This window comes from Petaurus breviceps, unplaced genomic scaffold (genome assembly GCF_028583685.1).
Source record: "Petaurus breviceps papuanus isolate PSGF00001 unplaced genomic scaffold, PetGlider_PUasm1.0 186, whole genome shotgun sequence".
NCBI lineage: Eukaryota > Metazoa > Chordata > Mammalia > Diprotodontia > Petauridae > Petaurus > Petaurus breviceps.
This window is the reverse complement of record NW_027185798.1, coordinates 4,105,680-4,127,198: the sequence shown is the minus strand read 5'-3', so window position 1 is coordinate 4,127,198 and position 21,519 is coordinate 4,105,680. Positions and strand designations below refer to the sequence as shown.

The window sequence follows — 21,519 nt, the reverse complement described above, 5'->3', positions numbered from 1 at the left end:
AAGAGAGAGAGAAATAACAGAATTGGGGAGAGGGGAAGAGAAGGCAAGCATTCTGGGGTTCCCTGAAGGTGTTTTTAATATCTGCTTTTCACTTAAGGTATGTCTGGTATGAGGTGCCTCCTAGAACTGAAAGTGAAATGTACCTTTAAACTCCTGGTAAACATGAAAAATGCAGAAGTGGGAGAGATACAGGAAGAGATCTAGGCCATGTAACAAAAAAACATTTTCTATATTTAAAAACAAAGAGCAGCAGAAAGTAAAAGGTCAGTCTGGAACTCTGTTGGAAAAGAAGGGCACAGTCCGGCCCCTGTCCCTGGGGTGAGAGGTGATGGCAGCCACCGCGGTGTGGCTGCCTTGGGAGCTCCTGGCCTACAGATCGTAGGGGGACCAAGCGACCATTCTGAGGGTAATCGCTCTTGCTTTGACCTGCTTGGATCTGGGTCACTTTCTTGGGTGGTGGTCCTGGGGTGAGAAATGCCAGTTTGTCAGTGTGGTGTCTGTAGAGAGGGCGCCCTCCTCAGACCTCTGGCAACATTTGTGAAAACCCCAGCGATTTGGGACAAAGCTCTCCCCTCTGGAAGCAGAGTTCTACTGTGACAAAGAGCCCCATAAGTCAAATAATTTAGTGGCAACATAAGCAAGCAAAGGAAGCAAAGCAAACACAGCGAGCAAACCTTAGATTCCTTTTTTGGGGACAAAAAGGATCAAAGCATGGAACAGGAGGAAGACAACAAAACTCCTGCATCAAAAGCTTCCAAGAAAAATATTAACTGGTTATAGGCCATGGAGGAGTTCAAGAAGGATTTCGAAAATAAAGAGAAGTGGAGGAAAAACTGGGAAGAGAAATGAGAATGATGCAAGAAAATCATGAAAAGCTAGTCAATAACCTGACTGAAGAAAATAATACCTTAAGAAATAGACTAACTTGGGGCGGCTAGGTGGCACAGTGAATAGAGCACTGACCCTGGAGTCAGGAGGACCTGAGTTCAAATTCAACCTCAGACATTTAACACTTACTAGTCATGTGACTTTGGGCAAGTTACTTAACCCTCCCACCCTGCAAAAAGCGAAAAAAAAAAAAAAGACTAACAAATGGCAAAAGAGGCCCCAAAAAGCCAATGAGGAGAAGAATGCCTTAAAAAGTCAAATTGCCCAGATGGAAAAGGAATTTCAAAAACTCACTATAGAGAATAATTCCTTCAAAATTAGACTGGAGCAAATGAAAGCTAATGACTTTAGGAGAAACCAAGATACTATAAAACAGATCCAAACAAATGAAAAAATAGAAGGCAATGTGAAATATCTCACTGGAAAAACCACTGACCTGGAAAACAGATCCAGGAGAAATAATTTAAAAATTATTGGGCTACCTGAAAGCCATGATCAAAAAAAGAACCTAGAAATCATCCTCCAAGAAATTCTCAAGGAAAACTGCCCTGATATTGTAGAACCTGAGGGCAAAAGAGAGGATGAAAGAATTCACCGATCACCTCTTGAAAAAGATCCCCAAAGAAAACTCCTAGGAATATTATAGCCAGGTTCCAGAGCTCCCAGGTCAAGGAGAAAATAGTACAAGCAGCCAGGAAGAAACAACTTGAGTGCTGTGGAAACACAATCAGGATAACACAAGACCTGGCAGCTTCCACACTAAGGGATCATAGGGCTTGGAATATGATATTCCAGAGATCAAAGGATCTGGGGTTAAAGCCAAGAATCACCTACCCAGCAAAACTGAGTATCATGTTTCAGGGGAAATTATGGCCATTCAGTGGAATAGAGGACTTTCAAGCATTCTTGATGAAAAAAACAAGAGTTGAATAGAAAATTTGACTTTCAAATACAAGAAGCATGAGAAGGTAAAATAGGGAAAAGAAATCATAAGGAACTTTTAAAAATTGAATTATTTACATTCCTACATTGTAAAACGATAATTATAACTCATGAGACTTTTCTCAGTATGAGGACAGTTAATGGGAATATATGTGTATATATATATATGCATACACATGTTTATATGAGAGGGTATATGTGCATATAAATACATATGTGAATGCATGCATATATGTGTGCAGGTATACACAAAGGGCACAGGATCAGCTGAATAGGAAGGGATGATATCTAAAAAAATAAAATTAAGAGGTGAAAGAATATAATGAGAGGAGATAGTGAGAAACAGAATAGGGTAAATTACCTCATATAAAAGAGGCAAGAGAAAACTGTTACAATGGAGGGGAAGAACAAGAAGGTTAAAGGGAATGGGTCAACCTTACTCTCATTGAATTTGGCTTAAGGAAGGATTAACATACACACTAAATTGGGTACCTTATCGTATAGGAAAGTAGGGTGGAAGGGGATAATACGGAGGATGATAGAAGGGAGGGCAGATTGGGGGGTAGGGTAGTTAGAAGTATACACTTTTGAAAAGGGACAGGGGCAGGGGCAGCCAGGTGGCTCAGCGAGTAAGAGCACCAGCCCCAGTGTCGGGATGACTTGGATCAAATCTGGGCTCAGGTACTCAGCACCACACCCAGAAATAACTGGCCATGTAACCTTGAGCAAGTTACTTAACCCCGATTGCTTTAAAAAAAAAAAAAAGGGAAAGGGTCAAATTAGAAAATAGAATAAATGGGGGGGCAGGATAGGAAGGAGGGAAATATAGTCATTGTTGCACAATATCTCTACTGTGGAAATGTTTTGTGTAACTACATATGCACAACTTATACTGAACTGCTTGTCCTCCCAGTAGGGGTTGTGACAAGGGAAGAAGCAAAAGAATCTGGAAGTCAAAGTTTTAAAATCAAATGTTAAAAAAATATATATATATATTATTTTTTTACATGCAACTGGGAAATAAGATATACAGGCACTGGGGTATAGAAATCCGTCTTGCCCTACCAGAAAGTCAGAGGGGGAAGGATATAAGAGAGGGAAGAATGGGGGGAGGGGTATTCAGTAGAATCGCTATTTTGGGGGTGGGGGAGGGGAAAGATGGGGAGAAATTTTGTGACCCAAAAATAATCAAAAGGAAAATATCTCCTTAAAATCAACACCGGTCTCGGGTGGCTAGGTGGCGCAGTGAGTAAGAGCACCCGGATCGGTTCTGGCCTCAGATACTTAACACCGACACAAAGTAACTGGCCGTGTAACCTTGGGCAAGTTACTTAACCCCAAATGCTTTAAAAAAAAAAATCAACACTGGTCAACTGATAAAACAGGTATCAAATATATATATACAGAGAGAGAGAGAGACAGAGACAGAGAGACAGAGAGAGAGAGAAGCAGAGGTATAAAAGCTCACTGAAGAAAAATACTCCTTAAATATTAGGACTGGCCAAGTGGAAGCTAATGACTCCACAAAACAAAAAAGAAACAATAAAACAAAGAAGTTAAAAGATTGAAAAAAAATAGAATTGAATGTTAAATAGGTCATAGGAAATGCAAATATACATGAGTGAAAAGTAATGTGAAAGAAGTAAAGAGGACACCCAGAGCCAGACACAGTAGTCTTATGAGGGTCTAACCATTAGAGTTCAATGGGACTACCTTTTCAATACTCATTCTATTAATATTACCTGAAGCTGCATTAGCTTTTTCGGTGTATAAAAAGACCCTGAAACACAATGAAGTGTGCCAGCTAGGTGGTGCAACGGGCAGAGTGTTATTCCTGGAGTCAGAAAAACCTGAGTTCAAATCTAGGCTCAGACACTAACTGTGTGACCCTGGGCAAAACGGGGATAATGACAGCACCCCCCCCCCCAGGACTACTTGTAGAGTGCTTACCACAGGAGCTGGCACATTTGAAAAGCTATGTAAGCTCAGTTACTATTATTATTCTTATCATTACATTGTGGTGGACCCTAAGAAGGGGGCTGAGCTTTCCATGGAAGTCATTAATTAGCAAGTAAACACAATTAGAAGAGATGAGACCAGGTGGTGGAACAGAATTCTCACTCAGCTATTTATTTCACTCTGGCGTAGTCCCAGGGCCCTTTCAATCTTCTTACACTTCACCACACTCCTCGTACTTTGCAATCCAGTGACACTGGCTTCTCCGCTCTTTCTCACACAAAACACGGGGCATTTAACTGGCTGTCCCCATGCCTTACATTCTCTCCCTTCTTATACCAGCCCTCCTGGCATCCTTGACTTCTTCCGGGTTCCAGCAGAAACCCCATCTTCTAGGACAAGTCTTTACTAATCCTCTTTAATGCTAATACCTTCCTTCTCTCCGTTCTCTCCAATTTATCCTGTATATCTCTTGCCTTGACACAGTCATTTTCATGTTCTCTCCCCCACTAGAGTGTGAGCTCCTGAAGAACAAGGCCTATCCGTTACCTCTCTTTATATGACCAGTGCTTGATAAAGGCTAAATGGCTAGCTGACTTATATTACAGCTATTGATGCACATATCTCATTCTCCTACAAGACTCTAATCTCTTTGAGTGTAGAAACTGTCCGTGTGTGTGTGTGTGTGTGTCCCTAGCACCTAAAAGTGGGCCTAAGTGCCCCTAGTAGTCAATCAATACATTCACAGAACTGAAAAGTGTCACGTCACTGAGTATTTGAAGGGAGGTCAAATAGAGAGAGGTCGCCATCTTTGCACCGTTTCCAGAGTCCTGGTCCCAAGCTGAAGCTCAAGTTTTCTCCCACCTTCAGTAAGGAATCATTCTGGGTGTGGCTGCTCCCCCTTCTCTTACTTGTAGATCTCTTGGTAAAAGGGATCACAGGTATTAACAGTGAATCACCAATGATACAAAGGACTCAAGGAGATTAACTGACATGTCTAAGCATAAACAGAGGACCGTTCTCCAGACCTCTATGTAAAGAGATTTTTACATACTGCAAATCTGCCCAGGCACATGGGGAAGGGAAAGAAAGAAGCAGGAAAGGGGCCCAGACCCATGGCTCTAGCCAACACAGTGTCTGAGGACACATGGGGGCTCCAGACAGAGAAGTGAAAGCAGGGCCTTGCACTTGCAGCAGGGATGGTCTCTTCTGCCTTCACTTACAGGGGTTTTTTGGTGGGGATGTGAAAGGCTGATGCAAGGCGCAGGAGGAGAGGAGAGAGACAGAGACAGACAGAAAGACAGAGAGAAAAAAAGAAAAACAGTCAAGTTCAAGGTGCCCTTTTGTGGATTTCCTTCAGAACTCTTTTAAGCAAAGTCCTATCTGTGCAATGCAAATTTACCTAAAGCAAGGCCTGTCTGTCCCATACAGTCTTCTATACAAGAAAACCAAGTGGGCAATTTCCAGATGGGAAGTCCCAGTGAAGCTAGGAGACATCATCTAGACAAAGCAGGGGGCCTGGAGGGAAGAAGACTTGAAGCCAACTGGGCCTCAGACACTTCCTCAGACCCAGGGGGCCCCTGGGTGAGGGACTAAAAGGAGCCACCTTAGAGGGGCTGTAAGGACAGGTACTTAGCACACAGTAAGGAGATGCTCCACAAATGCTCATCCCCTTGTCCCCTCCCGCCCTTACCCAAACTACCTCATATGGTAAGAAGGCTCTGAAGACATCTGGACATCAAACAGACGAGTTTTACATTCGACTCTAGAGGGACTAATGGAGTTTGCAGAATGAGGCTGGGGGGTGGGGGGTGGGGAAATGGCATAATCACACCTGAGCTGTAGAAAAATCACCTGAGTGGGGTGGCTAGGTGGCACAGTGAGTAGAGCACTGGCCCTCGAATCAGGAGGACTTGGGTTTGGATCCAACCTCAGACACTTGACACACATACACAAAAACTAGCCGTGTGACCTTGGGCAAGTCACTTAAACCCAATTGCCCTACCCTCTCCCCTCCAAAAAAAATTGTGTATTTCATGGATTTTAGGGGCAGCCAGGTGGCGCAGTGAGTAAGAGTGCCGGCCCCAGCATCGGGAGACCCAGGATCAGTTCCGGCCTCAGATACTTGACTCCCACACAAAAAATAACTGGCCGTGTAACCTTGAGCAAGTTACTTAACCCCAATTGCTTTAAAAAAAAAATTACTTGGGCAGCCTATGGAGTATGAAATGGAATGGAGAGAACTTGAAACAAAGAGACCAGCTGGGAGACTACTGATCATCTCAGTGAAAGGTGATAAAGTGAAGGGGCAAGGGAGAGGGAATGGCCAGGGCAGCAGAGAAAAGGGACTGAATGTTAGAGATTCTGTGGAAGGAGGACTGACGAAACCAAGAGGCACACTGCTCAGTTCAGCCACAGCCTGGAGCTCAAGAGAACAAGTCATTCTGCTGCTGCTGCCTCCTGGGAAGCCCAAAGATAGTTACTGTAAACAATCACTAATGAGCCCTTAGAAACGAACCAGGCAAAACACAAACACACTTAAAAATAGGGCAGGAAAATCCTCACCCCAAACATCTCCTTCCCCTCATAGTCACTGCCACAAAAGTGGGAAATGACTAGCCTGGAGCCTTAGGCAGGACTCAAGGTCCTGGGCCACTTCTCAGACAAAGCCACCTTCTCACAGTCTGGAGCCCATCTTCGGATCTGATTTCTGCCTGAAAGATTCTCCCACACTCAAGTCTCACTTCTTGGCTTGCACTAACACCTCTTCCCCACGAGTGTCCATCTACACCACGTGCAAGTGAGAACTCCCAAGAAGCCAGCTCGAGCACTGCACGGTTCCAAAGCTGGTCCTTCTTCTTCATCCCCATGTGCCCTGGAGCCGACTTCATTTTTCATCAATGATGGTTCCTCTTTAGACCATCAGAAAGCCAATTACTGAGAGGTCCAACATTTCATCCGACCCATCATCTCACTGATGTGGGATGAGCCTGAAGGTTGCAAATGATACTCTCTCTTTCGGCACTATTTTGGTCCATAAAAAGGAATTAAAATTCAATTCTAAGTACTATATTAGAAATCATTTTCCAACCTGGGTCTGTTTCTTTGGAAAATGGTTTTTACCCTCCCTCTCATCATAAAAGCAAAGATCTATTGCTATTTCTACCTCATCAAAAGCCTTTCAGCTTAGATTCTTAATCTAATGATGAGTTCTTTCTCTTCTGCCTCTCACCTGTTCTGACTTCCTGCTGGCCTCTCTGTCTAAAATCCCTGCCTCTTCTCATGTAATGACAACCTGGCTTTTTGACCCCTGGTGTGCCACTGGGCTGAAACTGCTGTCCCTTAAGTGCCCACACAGCTGACCTACTGAATTCAAAGGCTTCTGCTTGGTCCTCACTGTCTCTTTTGAGAACTCTAACTACTGCCCCTCCTCTGAGGCAATTCTCCCTTCAGTTCAGTGTCGCTCACTGTCCTCTCCTCCTTTCCTCCCCTCCCTGACTCACTACCCCTTTCCTGACCATCAGCCATAAGCCAGGTCCCTTAGAATGTGGGTCCTCCCATCTCCCTTGGTGAGCTCTTTGCTCCCAAGGACTGAAGCATCATCCCCATGGTGACAATTTCCTAAACTATCTGGCCATAATCTTTCTCCTGAACTCTAACCCTGAAGGTGACATCTATTGCCTCCTGGGCATCTCTTCCTGGATGTCCTGAAGGCATTTCAAGTTCTATGTTCATCTCCCCCTCTTAAACCTGCATCTCTCCTCCAGAAAATCCATTCTTTCTGTTAAGTCCCCACCATTCTCCAACTCAAGCTCACATCCTCAGTATTACCCATGTTTCTTCCCTCTCCTCACCATCACACTACTCTCAGATTGTTCTTGAACTATTGTATACTTGGTAGTGTTTGCAGAGAGCAGGCCTGGATCCAAAAAGAGCAGAGATCAGTGTGGACACAGTCTGGTGACCCCAGGGGAGGCACTTGTGCTCTCCATGATCTAGAAAACTGTCTACATGTAAGAGGCAGAGAAGGCACCCATGTGCATGAACAGATGGAGAGGCTATGCCTGGACATTCTTCAGGTTAAGCCGTTTCCCCTTAACAGTGTTCTTTCCTGGAGAGCAGGGAGTGTTTTGTTTTCATCTCTGTAAGTAGTATGGTGCCTCCTTCAAAGGATAAGCTTATTTCCACCCATTGCCCTCAGTGAAGAAACAGAGTAAGAAGCCTAATCTCTCTTCCACATGACAGTTCTTCAAATTCTTGTTGAAAGCCATATTGCCCACCCAAGTCTCCCCTTCTCCAGGCTAAAATGCAGCCAGTTCTTTCCTCATAAGACAAGCTCTTAAGGCCTGTCCCGGCTTACCGATGTCGTTCTTGAACTGTGGCCCCCAAACTGGCCACTTGTGCTCAGCCCAGGGCATAAGCTGGCAGGACCAGCACCTGCCCAGGCCTGGACACTCAACCTCTCAATGCACCTAAAATGGCCTCCACCCTATCGATGAAAGGACAAATCCTTCACAATAACAAAGTATACAAGGGTGACCCACATTAAACTTTCAGATCATTTACAACCCCTATATTTTTCTTAGAAAAACCTGCTACATAGCCATAAGTCCCCCACTGGAACTCGTGAAGCTGATTTTCTTGAATCCAATCCAAACCAAACACTTTACATTCATCAGTACTAAATATGGAATGAGACCCGGGAATAACGGAGAGACAAGCTCAGGGGTGCTCATGAGTACGCCTCTCTCAGTAACAGGGCAAGAGGACAGTCTCAAGTACATGAGGCAGATCTTCTAAGGAGGAGTTATAGAACAATTCCCCTCCTTTTACAAATACTTAAAATAATCTCTCTACACTAACTGCCTCCACCTTTTCACCTCTGTCTTATTCTTAACCTTTTTTCAAGTGGCTTCCAAGGCCACTGCTGAATGGAATCTGCTTTCTCCAAGGTCCCCAGAGATGTCCCATGACCTGTCCTCAATCCCAAACTGTCTCCATCTCTTTGCTAAGTCTGACACTGTCCACCACTGCCTCCTTTTTCATCTTTCCTTCCTGGGTTTTCAGGATACTACCTGTATAGCTGATCCTTCTCAATTTCTTTGAAAAGATCATCATCCGAGCTCATCCTCTTTATGTATGTTTGTGTATGCATATGTATGCATATACACACACATACATGGGTGTATTTTATTTACATGTATATTTATCACAGGGCTCTGCCTGGGCCCTTTCCTCTTATTTCTTTATATTCTAGCTAGATGACCTCAGGAGTCCTTCCAAAGGTTCAAATATCTCTGTAAATGCCTCACAAACTTACACATCCACTTCTCTCTACTCTGACCTCTCACCTAGATAACCACAATATTCTCTGAACCAGTCTCATTCCTAGAAATCGCTCTGCCCCTCTGCCCAGTCCAGCCTCCAAAGCTGCCAAATTGATATTCCCAAAGCACAAGGCTGCCCGTGGTCACTCCCCTACCTAAAGAGTTCCAGCTGCCATCAGCACCAAATCCCAACTCCTCTGTTTGCCCCTGAAAGTCCTTCACGGTCTGGCTGCATACTCTACAGTCCAGCCAAACTGGCTTTGTTGCCGCTCCTCACCTCTTACCTCTGAGCCTCGGCCTCTCTGTCACTCACACCTAGAACACACACCTCCTTCGCTGCTGCCTCTCAACCCTAGCTTCTTTCAAAGCTGGACTCGAGTGTCCCCACAGAATGCCTTTCCTGATCCCCCAAATAATCACTTTGTCCATGTTTTGCATTTACACGTACATGTTATTTCTCCCTAATTGAATGTCAGCTCCTTGAGGGCAGGAGCTGTTTCCCTTCTGTCTTTATGCCCCCAATACCCTAGCACAGTGCCTGGCAACACAAAAGAGGGGCCTAAGAAATGCTTGCTGACTGAATGAGGGAACACAGACAAGCATGACCTTTAAAAAAAAAAAGCAAAGGATCACAGATGTCCAGCTAGAAGGGACCCCAGAAGTGATCTAGTTCAAGCCCTTCAAGCTACCAGAGCAGAGACATTGACTGTGTCCCAAGAAGGCTCTGAACGCTGGTCCTGACTCTGGAGTCAGCACTTTCTCCGGTAACCTCAAGCTGAGTTCTGGGAGGTTAAGAAGGGTCATTCTTCACAATCAGAAAACACTTTTCACACAAAGTCAGATCTAAATAACTGGGAAAATATCAGTTGCTCATGGGTAGGTTGAGCTAATATAATAAAAATGACAATTCTACATAAATTAAATTACTTATTCAGTGCCATACCAATCAAACTACTAAAATAAAAAATTATTTTACAGAGCTAGAAAAAAAAACAACAAAATTCATCTGGAAGAACAAAAGGTCCAGAATCTCAAGGGAATTAATGAAAAGAAATGCTAGGGAAGGTGGCCTAGCTGCAGCAGATCTTAAATTGTATTATAAAGCAGCAATCATCAAAACTATTTGGTAATGGCTAAGAAATAGAGGGGTGGACCAGTGGAATAGGGTAGGTATGCAAGAGACAATAGTCAACGACTATGGTAATCTACTACTTGTAAATCCAAAGACTCCAGCTCATGGGCTAAGAACTCATTATTTAACAAAAACTGCTTGGAAAACTGGAAAATAGTATGGCAGAAACCAGACTTAGACCAACATCTTACACCCTATGCCAAGATAAAGTCAAAATGTTTAAGTGATTGAGATATAAAGGCTGATACTATAAGCAAACTAGGAGAGCAAGTAATAGTTTACCTGTCAGATCTATGGAGAAAGGAAGAATTTATGACCAAACAAGAGATAGAGAACAGAGAACATTATGAAATGCAAAATGGATGATTCTGACTACATAAAATCAAAAAGTTTTTGCAAAAATAAAGCCAATGCAACCAAGATTAGAAGGGAAGCAGAAAACCAGGAAACAATTTTTACAACCAGTGTCTCAGATAAAGGCCTCATTTCTAAAATACATAAAGAACAGAGTCAAATTTATAAGAATAAAGTCATTCCCCAACTGATAAATGACCAAAGGATATGAACAGGCAGTTTTCAGAGAAAGAAATTAAAGCTATCTATAGTCATGAAAAAATGCTCTAAATCACTATTGATTAGAGAGATGCAAATCAAAACAACTCTGAGGTACCACACACACCTAGAAGATTGGCTAACGTGACAAAACAGGAAAACGATGAGTGTTAGAGAAGATGTGGGAAAACTGGAACACGAATCCATGGTTGGTAGAGTTGTGAACTGACCCAACCATTCCAGAGAGCAATTTGGAACTATGCCCCAAAGGGCATAAAACTATATATACATACCCTTTGACCCAGCAGTACCACTTCTAGGTCTATATCCCAAAGAGATCATAAAAATGGGAAAAGGACCACATGTACAAAAATGTTTATAGCAGCTCTTTTTGTGGTGGCCAAGAATTGGACATTGAGGGAATGTCCATCAATTGGGGAATGGCTGAACAAGTTGTGGTATATGAATGTAATGGAATACTACTGTTCCATAAGAAATGATAAGCAGATGGACTTTAGAGAAACCTGGAAAGACTTATATGAACTGATGCTGAGTAAAATGAGCAGCACATGGAGACCACTGTGCACAGTAACAGCCACACTGTGCAGTGATTGACTTTGAAGACTTAGTTCTTCTAAAAAATGCAAGGATCTAACACGAAACAAAAGACTCATGATAAAAAATGCTGTCCACACCCAGAAGCATACTGTTCACTCTCCTTTTCTTTTGCTGTTGTCTCTTCTTTTTTCATGCTTCTAATTCTTCTTCACATCACGACTAATGTGAAAACATGTTTCACATGAATGCTTAAGTAGAACCTGTATCTTGTTGCTGGCTGGCTGTGCTCGCCGTCTCAGGGAGGGGGAAGAACAGGGAGGAGCAGAAACTTTAAAATTCAAAATCTTACAGAAGTGAAACTAAAAATAAATAAATTATTTTTTTTAAAAAGAGTCCTTCTTGGCACCTCCACACCCACCCCTCTCTTTTTCTGCTCTTCTGTCACTGATGATGTGGAAGCAGGGAAGACTGCAAAGGCCCAAGAACATTTTTAAAATTTTAGCTTCCTGAGTTGCTATGGCCAAAGAATTCATCACCTACTGGCCAGGATGATAGCAGTACAAATCTCCCTCCTTACAGAGGCTGGTCACTCAAGAGAAAATTCAATCAAAGGTCAAGCTCATCCTCAAAACCACTCTGGCATGGCAAAATCTTCTGGAGCTTGGGAAATTCTGGTACAACCCGACCAGTGTAAGGAAGGAATGCTACTGGCAGGGATGAGCCTGGTGAGACTGAGCCACTAAATAAGAACATGAGAATGTAAGAATAGATTTGTAAAGTGCTTAGTACTGTTCCTAGCATGTAACAGGTGTTTAATAAATGATCTTTCCTTCTTAACAGATGCATATGTATAGACATGTCTGCATACACATGTACATATACATATAGGCATAAAACCAAAAATCATTTCCCATTAGCTAAGTAGTCAAGAGATGTGAACAGCTGTCAAAAGACTTTGTAAACTATTAACAACCATATGAAAGAATGCTAGAAATCACAAATAAAGAGAAATCCAAATTAAAACAACTCTGAGAAAAAAGTGGGCGGTGTCAAGATGGTGGGGTAGAAGTAGGACCTCCCCGCCGCTCCGGCTTCCACCTTCCCCAATCCATGTAAAAAGGGGACTCTAAACAAACTTTGGAGCTGCACAACCCACAAAATGACACAGAGAAGCTAACCTCCCTCTGAGGACAGCCCCGCAGGAATCCCAGCCCAGTGCTCTGGGAGCCCAGCCCAGCCCCATGACAAGGCTTTAGCCCCAGGGCAGGCCTGACCAGCCACTGGCCAGAGGGACTCCAGATCAGCAGCAGCTGTGGCTGTTTCCAGATTTATCAACACTAGATACAAAGGACAAAGTGAGAGGTCAGTGCAGTCTGGACTTTGGGACCCAGTAAGTGGGAGTGCGTGGCTTTTGCTCCCAGGACAAGAAGCCTCTGAGATGCCAGCACAGCCAGCCAGCAACATGTGGCAGCTTCAGCTCCTGGCCTGCAGAGTGAAGGGGGACCAAGCACCAGGCTGAGGGGTAATCGCTCTTGCTTTAACCTGCTTGGATCTGGATTGCAGTCTAGGGTGGAGGTCCTGGGTGTGTGTCCAGCTTGCCAGAGTGTGTGGAGACCTAATACCTCTGGCAGCTAAGAAAACCCCAGCATCTGGGATGAAAGCTCCCCTGTCTGGTGGCAGAGTCCTACTGTGGCAAAAAGCCCAGGGGTCAAGCGACTGAGGGGTGACATGACCAGACAAAGGAAACAAAGCAGACAGAAGATTCCAACATTAGATTCCTATTTTGGGGACAAAAAGGAGCAAAGCATGGAACAGGAGGAAGACAGTGAAGACAGTTTCCTGCACCAAAAGCTTCAGAGGAAAACACGAGCTGGTTACAGGCCATAGAGAACCTTAAGAAGCAGATAAGAGAAGTGGAGGAAAAATTGGGAAGAGAAATGAGAACGACACAAGAAAATTATGAAATGAGAGTCAACAGCCTGACTGAGGAAAATCATACCTTAAAAAACAGACTAACTCAAATGGCAAAAGAGGCTCAAAAAAGGCAATGAGAAAAATGCCTTAAAAAGCCAAATTTGCCAGATGGAAAAAAAATTTCAAAAGCTCAATGAGGAGAATCATGGCTTTAGAATTAGACTGGAGCAAATGGAAGCTAACAACTTTATGAGAAATCAAGATGCTGTTAAACAGATCCAAACAAATGAAAGAATAGAAGGCAATGTGAAATATCTCATGGGAAAAACACTGACCTGGAAAAAAGATCCAGGAAGAGATAATTTAAAAATTATTGGACTACCTGAAAGCCATGATCAAAGTAAGAAATCATCCTCCAAGAAGTTCTCAAAGAAAACTGCCCTGATGTTTTAGAACCAGAGAGCAAAATAGAGGTTGAAAGAATCCACTGATCACCTCCTGAAAAAGATCCCAAAAAGAAAACTCCTAGGAATATTATAGCCAGGTGCTGGAATTCCCAGATTAAGGAGAGAATATTACAAGCAGCCAGGAAGAAACAATTTGAATATTGTGGAAACACAATCAGAATAACCCAGGATCTGGCAGCTTCTATACTGAGGGACTGAAGGGCTTGGAATATGATATTCTGAAGGTCAAAGGAGCTGGGATTAAAACCAAGAGTCACCTACCCAGCAAAACTGAGTATCATTTTTCAGGAGAAAATATGGTCATTCAGTGGAATAGAGGACTTTCAAGCATTCTTGCTGAAAAATCCAGAGTTGAATAGAAAATTTGACATTCAGATACAAGAAGCAAAAGATGCATGAGAAGGTAAACAGGGAAAAGAAATCATAAGGAACTTATCAAAGTTGAACTATTAACATTCCTACATGGAAAAACAATAATTGTAACTTATGAAACTTTTCTCAGTAGCTGAAGGGAATAGAAATATATATATATGTCTATATATGAGGGTATATGGGCATATGAATACATATGTGAATATATGTATATATGTTTACAGGTATACATCGATAGAGGGCACAGGACCAATTTAACAGGAAGGGATGATACTTAAAAGGTGAAATTAAGAGGTGAGAGAGGAATATAAGGAGAGGAGATGGCGAGAGACAGAATGAGATAAACTATCTCATATAGAAGAGGCAAGAGAAAATGGTTACAATGGAGGGGAAGAATAGGAAGGCAAAAGGGAATTCCCATTGAATTTGGCTTGAGGAGGGAATGAAATACACACTAAATAGGGTATCTCACCCTCCAGGAGAGTAGGGGGGAAGGGAATGACGGGGGGGGGGGGAGAGGGGAGGGGGGGGAGGGGGGGGGGGGGGGTGGGAAGCACCCACTTTTGAAAAGGGATGGGATCAAAGTAGAGAATAGAACAAGTGGGATAGGAGGGAGGGAAATATAGTCAGTCTTTTACAATATATCTACTGTGTTATTGTTTTGCATTAGCCACACATGTACAACCTATACTGAACTGCTTATCTTCCCAGTAAGGGTGGGTGACAAGGAAGGAAGGGAATGAATCTGGAATTCAAAGTTTTAAAATCAAATATTCAAATATATATATATATATATATACTATTATTAATACTATTTTACATGTAATTGGGAAATAAGATATACAGGCACTGAGGCATAGAGACCCACTGGAAAAGTCGAAAGGGGTATGGGAGAAAATATGGGAGAGAGCAGATTGGAAGAGGGGATATCCTGTGGGACTGCTATTTTGGGGCAGTGGGTAGGGGAAAAATGCGGAGAAAATTTGTAACTCAAAATCTGGCGGAAATGAATGATGTAAATCAGAAGATAAAGCATTTTAAAAAATGAATAAAAAGAATACAAAAAATTAAAAAAAAAGAAAACAACTTTGAGATTTTACCTAACACTCAGCAAATTGGCAAAGATGATAATAAGATAGGAATAGTCAATTCTGAAGGGGTTGGAACACACCAGTGCACTGCTGGTGAAGCTGTGAATCAGTACAATGACTTTGGAAAGCAATTTGGAATTATGCAAAGAAAATTACTAAAATGCCTCTACCTTGAGACTGAGAGACTTCACTATGTGTGTCACCTCCAGCAGGAAGTCATTGAGTAAAAGAAAAAAAGTTCCCCCATACACCAACTATTTATAGCAGCCCCCTTTTTTTAGGGACAAAGAACTGAGAGCAATCCATTTCCCATCCAGTGAGGAACAGCTAAACAAATTGTACCACAAGAGAGTGATGCTATGAGAAAGAAGAGATGATGAAACACCAAGAAGCCAGGAAAGACTGACATGACTGATACACAGTGAAGTAAGCAGTCAAGAAAACAAAGATAAAATGACCATAACAATGTAAATGAAAAAAAATAACCACAAGTCATCTGAAAGTGAATGTTACAAAATTACAAAGAACAAGCGTGACCCCCCAAAAAAATCTCCCCCTCAAGCCTTTGCAATGGTGGGAAGTCAAAGGGTGTGGGAAATTACATTTATTTTCTGACTTTTTTGATGTATTGTTTTGCTTTTGTTTCTTCCTCTTTTTCTTTCAAAAAAATACTCTTACATGGGATGATTCTCTAGGAAAGCGGAAGGGAAAAGGATATAGGGGGAAATTAAGTCATGTAAAAAGATGTCAATGATAATTTATTTTTAAAAAAACATAGGCATAAAAAAGGTTTCATAAATATTACCAAGTGTCCATCTAAAACCCAGAACAAGCATTACTTATAAAGGTGAAATATATCATGGATGTTATGAATAAGGAAGCCCTCCACTTCTATCACCTGACATAGAAATACTAGCTGCAGTAATAATAAAAAGAAATCATTAAGCGCAGCAAAGACGCAGCAAAATGATCACTAAGTGCAGACAACACAGTTTTCTTTTTTCTTTTTTTTAAGCAATCGGGGTTAAGTAACTTGCTTAAGGTTACACGGCCAGTTATTTCTGGGTGTGGTGATGAGTATCTGAGCCTGGATTTGACTCAGGTCATCCCGACACTGGAGCCAGTGCTCTTACTCGCTGAGCCACCTGGCCGCCCCAACACGGTTTTCTTAGTGAGCCCTACAAGAAACTGAGACGACATCTTTGGCTACACAGAAGGGTACAAAACAAATCCACAAAAATAATTAGCATTTCTGTATTTTACTAACAAACCACAGGGAGAAAAAATAGGAAGACTGCGTTTTGATGAGTTAACTATATGCATTAAACAACTAGGATTTAACCTAAGACAGAGAAGTACAATTTTAAAAGTTTTTACAAAAATAAGGTAACTTACATAATTGGAAAGACATTCAATTTTCATGACTGCCACACCAATACAGTAAAAACAATAACACAACAAAAACCAAAGATTTCATGTTAGGCCAGTCAAACTGTCAAAGGTGTACTTTATAGCATTTGACAAAATAAAAATAAAATTCATTTGGAGTAATAAAAAAACCAAGAATACAAAGGGATAGGGGCAGTTAGGTGGCATAGTGAATACAGCACCCACCCTGGAGTCAGGAGGACCTGAGTTCAAATTTGATCTCAGAAACTTAACACTTACTAGCCTAGCCGTGTGACCTTGGGCAATTCACTTAAACCCAACTGCCCTGCCCTCCCCCCCTCCAAAAAAAAAAAAGTAGGAAATAAAAAGGATATAAAGGGATGTAATGGATAAAAGGTAGGAAGAAATGGGCTGGTGCTTCTAGATTTTGTATCCTACAAGCAGGAGTTATCAAAACCATCTAATACTGGATAAAAACAGAGATGATCAGTAGAAGAGATGCCATAAACAAGACCTGACACCATCCACTGCTAGGGAAGGGGCTAATTCACAAGCCCTGCTGGAAGGCAGGCTGGCCCTCCTCCTTTCCCTAAAAAAAAAGAGGTTAAAATTAGCAGCTTGTAAATGACCTAAAAATAAAAACCTGCCTGATTAAAAAAAAACCAACAAAGAATGGAAGCTTACATTGTTTACAAATATGGATGGGAAAAAGTTCATAAGCAAATATGGGATGGATATGGACAACCTTAATTACGTAAGATTCAAAAACTTTCACACCAATAAAAACAATGCTGCTGGAATCAGAAGAAAATACAGACTGGGAAGAATCTCTAATAAAAGTATGATACTAAGAATTTACATGAAATTGACACAGATAATATAAGCAATTTCCAAAATAAGCTATAAAAACTATCAATAACCACCTGAAAAACACCCCAAATCACTAACAGTAAAAGAAATTCCAAATTAAAAAGCCGCCCTGTGGTGCCTCCAACAGCCTCAGCCGGCCTTCCTCAATCTTTTTTTTTTACCTTCCTGAAACACTGGTTTTTGGACATTTTGTTAGTCCTCTCTTCTGGAGGCCCTCTGCCTTTTGGCTTCAGAGGTTCTGGACACCCGGGTTCTCCTGTCAACTCTTCCTTCTCTCTCTTCTACCATGGCCATAGCATTTGACAAAATAATAACAAAATTCATTTGGAGTAATAAAAAATCTGCCTTTTGGCTTTCACCTTTTTCCCCAGTGGTGTCATCCTTGGCCTTCCCCTTGGTCTAAACACTATTTCTTGGCCATCTCCTTTACTCCCAAGACTACAACTCTTACCCATAATGCTCACAAAGATGAAAAGAAATGGAAACTTATTACTGGAGAAACTGTGAGAGACAGTCACACTAACAGACTGCTTGAAAGACCAATAGAGAGATGGCTTCAACTGCTTTGGGAAAAACTGGGATTATGGCAGGAACATAGCTGACTTGTCTAGATCACTGCCCCCAGAAGCCCCATCACAACAACTACATTCCAAGGAAATTACTGGCAAGAAAAAGGGGAGGGTGGGGTGGAAAAGAACAAGCATTTCTTGAGCACCTACTCTGTGCCAGGCACTGTTATCTTTTTTGAAGCTCAAAACAACCCTGTGAGGACTTTTATTATAGATCCTGTGAGGATACTATTATTTTCGCCATTTTACAGTTGAGGAAACTGAGGCAAAGGTTAAGTGACTTGCCCAGGGTCTCACAGCTAGTAAGTGTCTGAGGCAAAATTTGAATTCAAGTCCTCCTGACTCCGGCTCAGCACTTTCTCCACTGACCCAACAGGGAATTCAGAGAAGTATCAGAAGGTTTGTAGTAACTGACATCAAGATGAATAAACAGAACCAAAAGAACAAGATACAGCATGGGTACAACGACATCACTAAAGGGATCAAACTCCATGTAACTGAGAACCAAGTGAAGGTCCCAGAGAACAGACAAGGCCCCTTAGCAGGGCCAGAAGAACCTTATACACGATAATTATAAAGTCAACACTGAGACCCCCAAATTCTGTTCCAATACATGTTAATGGTTTAAAAAAAACTTTAAAAATCAAAACAAAAATGACACCCCTTTTTAAAGCTTTAAACATGGGCATCTGTGTGTGACTAGAGGTGTCCTTCGGGGAGTCCACGGTAGAGAGGACCAGTAAGTTCAATGTCAGGAAAAGGTCACAGTGGAGATGTTCCCCAGGGCAGCTAAAGATAGGAGGCTGGGACCTGGTGGATGGGCGAAATTTTTTTTTCTTTTACTCAATGACTTCCTGCTGGAGGCCTGTATATACATACAGAGTGAAGTCTCCTGATAGCTAAGGAAGTGTTCAGACAAAAGGGAAGGCCAACGACAGCACCGACCTGGGGTCCAGAATCTCTGAAGGCAAAAGGCAAACGCATCCAAAAAAAGAGAACTGACAGGACGGCCAACAGCATCCAGGGTTCAGGAAGGGAAAGAAGAAAGACTGAGGAAGGCCGGCTGATTCTGTGGGAGACTAGGGAATTCGTGAGACCTGAGAAGAACAGGGCTTCAGACTTCATGAGCCCAAGGTCAGTGAGGGGTGGGAAATGGATAGGACAGATGCAGACAATTTTTTCAAGAGATTATTTATAGCACAATTAGATGGTTTCCTTAAGAGCCTGAGCACATCATACTGAGATCTACTCTAAAAATTTTGAATCTAAAATTTTCAAATATCTGGCACTACCCTGCTTACTTATCTCTTGTACTGATATTTAAATTTCACTATCTATGTAAATACAAAGATAGGTAGATTGTACATAATGTGCAGTATGTTATATGTAATATGTTTTATATATAATATTCTTTTGGTGTGTTTAATACAATATATAAATGATGTGTATATAATACATTTATAAAAATAACCATATAAACATACACATACATCCCCATCTAAATAAATTTTCCAAGTCCAGGGGCCCTATTTTGATGCTTCTTTGAATCTCCTGGGCAGCCCACCCATGATTAAAACTTAGGAAATATCTGTTGAATGATAAAAAACGCAGCTCTAGGTATAGAATTCTACAGAAACGTACACACGTGTCTAGTATAGCCAAGCCTTGTTTGTGATGCAGTTAGGCAGTAATCAAGCAAAAATTTACCGAGCATTTATTTCGGGCCGATCTGACCCATCCCGATTGAGGGGTCCTAGGCAAGTCAGTTCACCTCTGGACAATTCGACCAAACCAAATGAGGCCCAGAAGGTGCGATCGATCTCAGTGGAGGGCATTTCCTCGCGGGGGAGTTCCCTACACCCTGCTCAGCCCCTACCCCGGGAGGAGCACACTGCTACAACAGAAGTCCCTGCCCGCAGGAAGGACTTCCTCCCGGGGCTGCCCTGACTCCGCCGCCCTCAGGACAGTGTTTCTAACCTTTAGTCCAGCAGGAGGCCCCCCATCCCCGGGATCCCGGCAGCCTCGCTCCCGGCCCCGATGAAACAGACCAACAAACCACAGCCAGAAGAAACAGTTGCAGACGGAGAAAGTGACAGGGGAGGGGGGGCCGCAGGAGGGGCCCTCGGCCAGTGCAGGGGGGGCGACAGCTCCAGCGGCCCCCCCTCCCCTGGCCTCCTGGGGCCGGGGATTTACGGAGCAAACACAGGGGTCCTACCCCTTCCCTCCCTGGGGACCCCCCTCATTCTACAGCAGAAGAAACTGAGGCCCGTGCGGCCTGGCCAGGAAGTATGGCGGGATTCGAATTCAGACCTCTCCTCCACTGCAGAAAGGAGGGTGGGTCCCCATGGTCTCCCGGCTCCCTTCCGACTCCAGCAGCAAAGCCTTAACACCACCCCTACAGCCCCGGGCAAAGCTCTCAAAGCGCCTTACACAGCCACCCCAGGAAGCGGGGGCGATGGCCTCCCGTTTTACCAAGGAGGAAACTGAGGCAGCAGAAGAGGCGACACCTGCCCTAGGCCAGACCGGCGAATGCACGAGTCGGATTTGAACTCAAGCCTCCCGGCCCTCGGACCCTCCCCCAGGGCCTCAGTTTCCCTAACTGTAAAAAGGGAAGGTGGGATTCCAGGGGATCCCTCCGAGTTCAGGCTAGCGAAGAACCCCAAGAGGGCCTGCCCCCGGGGAGCTTACCTTCTAGGGGGCAGGGGGAGGGGTCACGGGGCCCAGCACAGGCACGCTCCCAGAGACACAAATACCGGGACCGCCCGCCCCCAGCCCCGCCTCCTGGAGGAGGGGGAGGGGCGCACGCCGAGCACGCGCACGCCCTCCCCCTCCGCCCGGACAATGGCTCCCGCGGGAGGGCGCGCGCGCGCACAGGAGCACGCGCCACCAACCCCCGCGCACGCGCGGAAGCCAGAGCAAGAGCACGCGTCACTGTGCCCCCCTTTCCTCCCCCCCCCTCCTCGCACCTCCTCCCGGCCCAGCCCGGCCCCGCCCCCTGGGGGGCGCGAGCGCCTCCGACGCCGCCGCCGAGCGCGCGCCCCTCCGCGCGCGTGACGTCCGAAGCGGGCTGGGCCGGGCCGGGCCGGGAGGCGCAGTCCTTTTCCCGTCGGGCGCCGCGCCGAGCGGGGGGCCTCGTGGCGGGGCGTGGTCTAGGCAGCCTCCCCGCCCTGCGTCTGCCGGCTCCGGCCGTGGGGCCAGAGCCCCGGACTTGTCAAAGGGTGAGTACCCTGTGTGGGGAGAGCGCGCGGGAGCCCGGGCCCGGGGGTCGCGAAGAGGGGGTAGGGGTGGGGGAAGAGGGGGTGCGTGCGCGCAGTGGCGGGGGCGGGGGGGGGCGGGACGCCGGGGGAAGCGCCTGCTGTATGCGGGCTCTGGGCATAGGGAGGGCGCGGGCGGTGGTGCCGCGAGTATCTGTGCGGGTGGGCGCGCGCTCGCGGGAGCCATTGTGCGGGCGGGGGGGGGGGGCGTGCGCGTGCTCGGCGGGCGCCCCTCCCC

General features: G+C 44.3%; 1 protein-coding gene across 4 annotated transcripts in view; it reads right to left on the bottom strand.

Annotated features, from left to right (window-relative positions):
* YEATS2 (YEATS domain containing 2) overlaps positions 1-20,848 on the bottom strand; it is a 118,954-nt gene extending 98,106 nt beyond the window's left edge. For 3 of the 4 annotated variants that reach the window (XM_069089418.1, XM_069089422.1, XM_069089420.1), the window contains exon 1: positions 20,716-20,848. The gene's annotated coding sequence lies outside the window, so the exon portion shown is untranslated. Of the gene's footprint in view, positions 1-19,734; positions 20,033-20,715 lie in introns of those variants that run through there. The other variant, XM_069089419.1, reaches the window with a different exon arrangement.
* Positions 20,849-21,519: the final 671 nt, after the last annotated feature.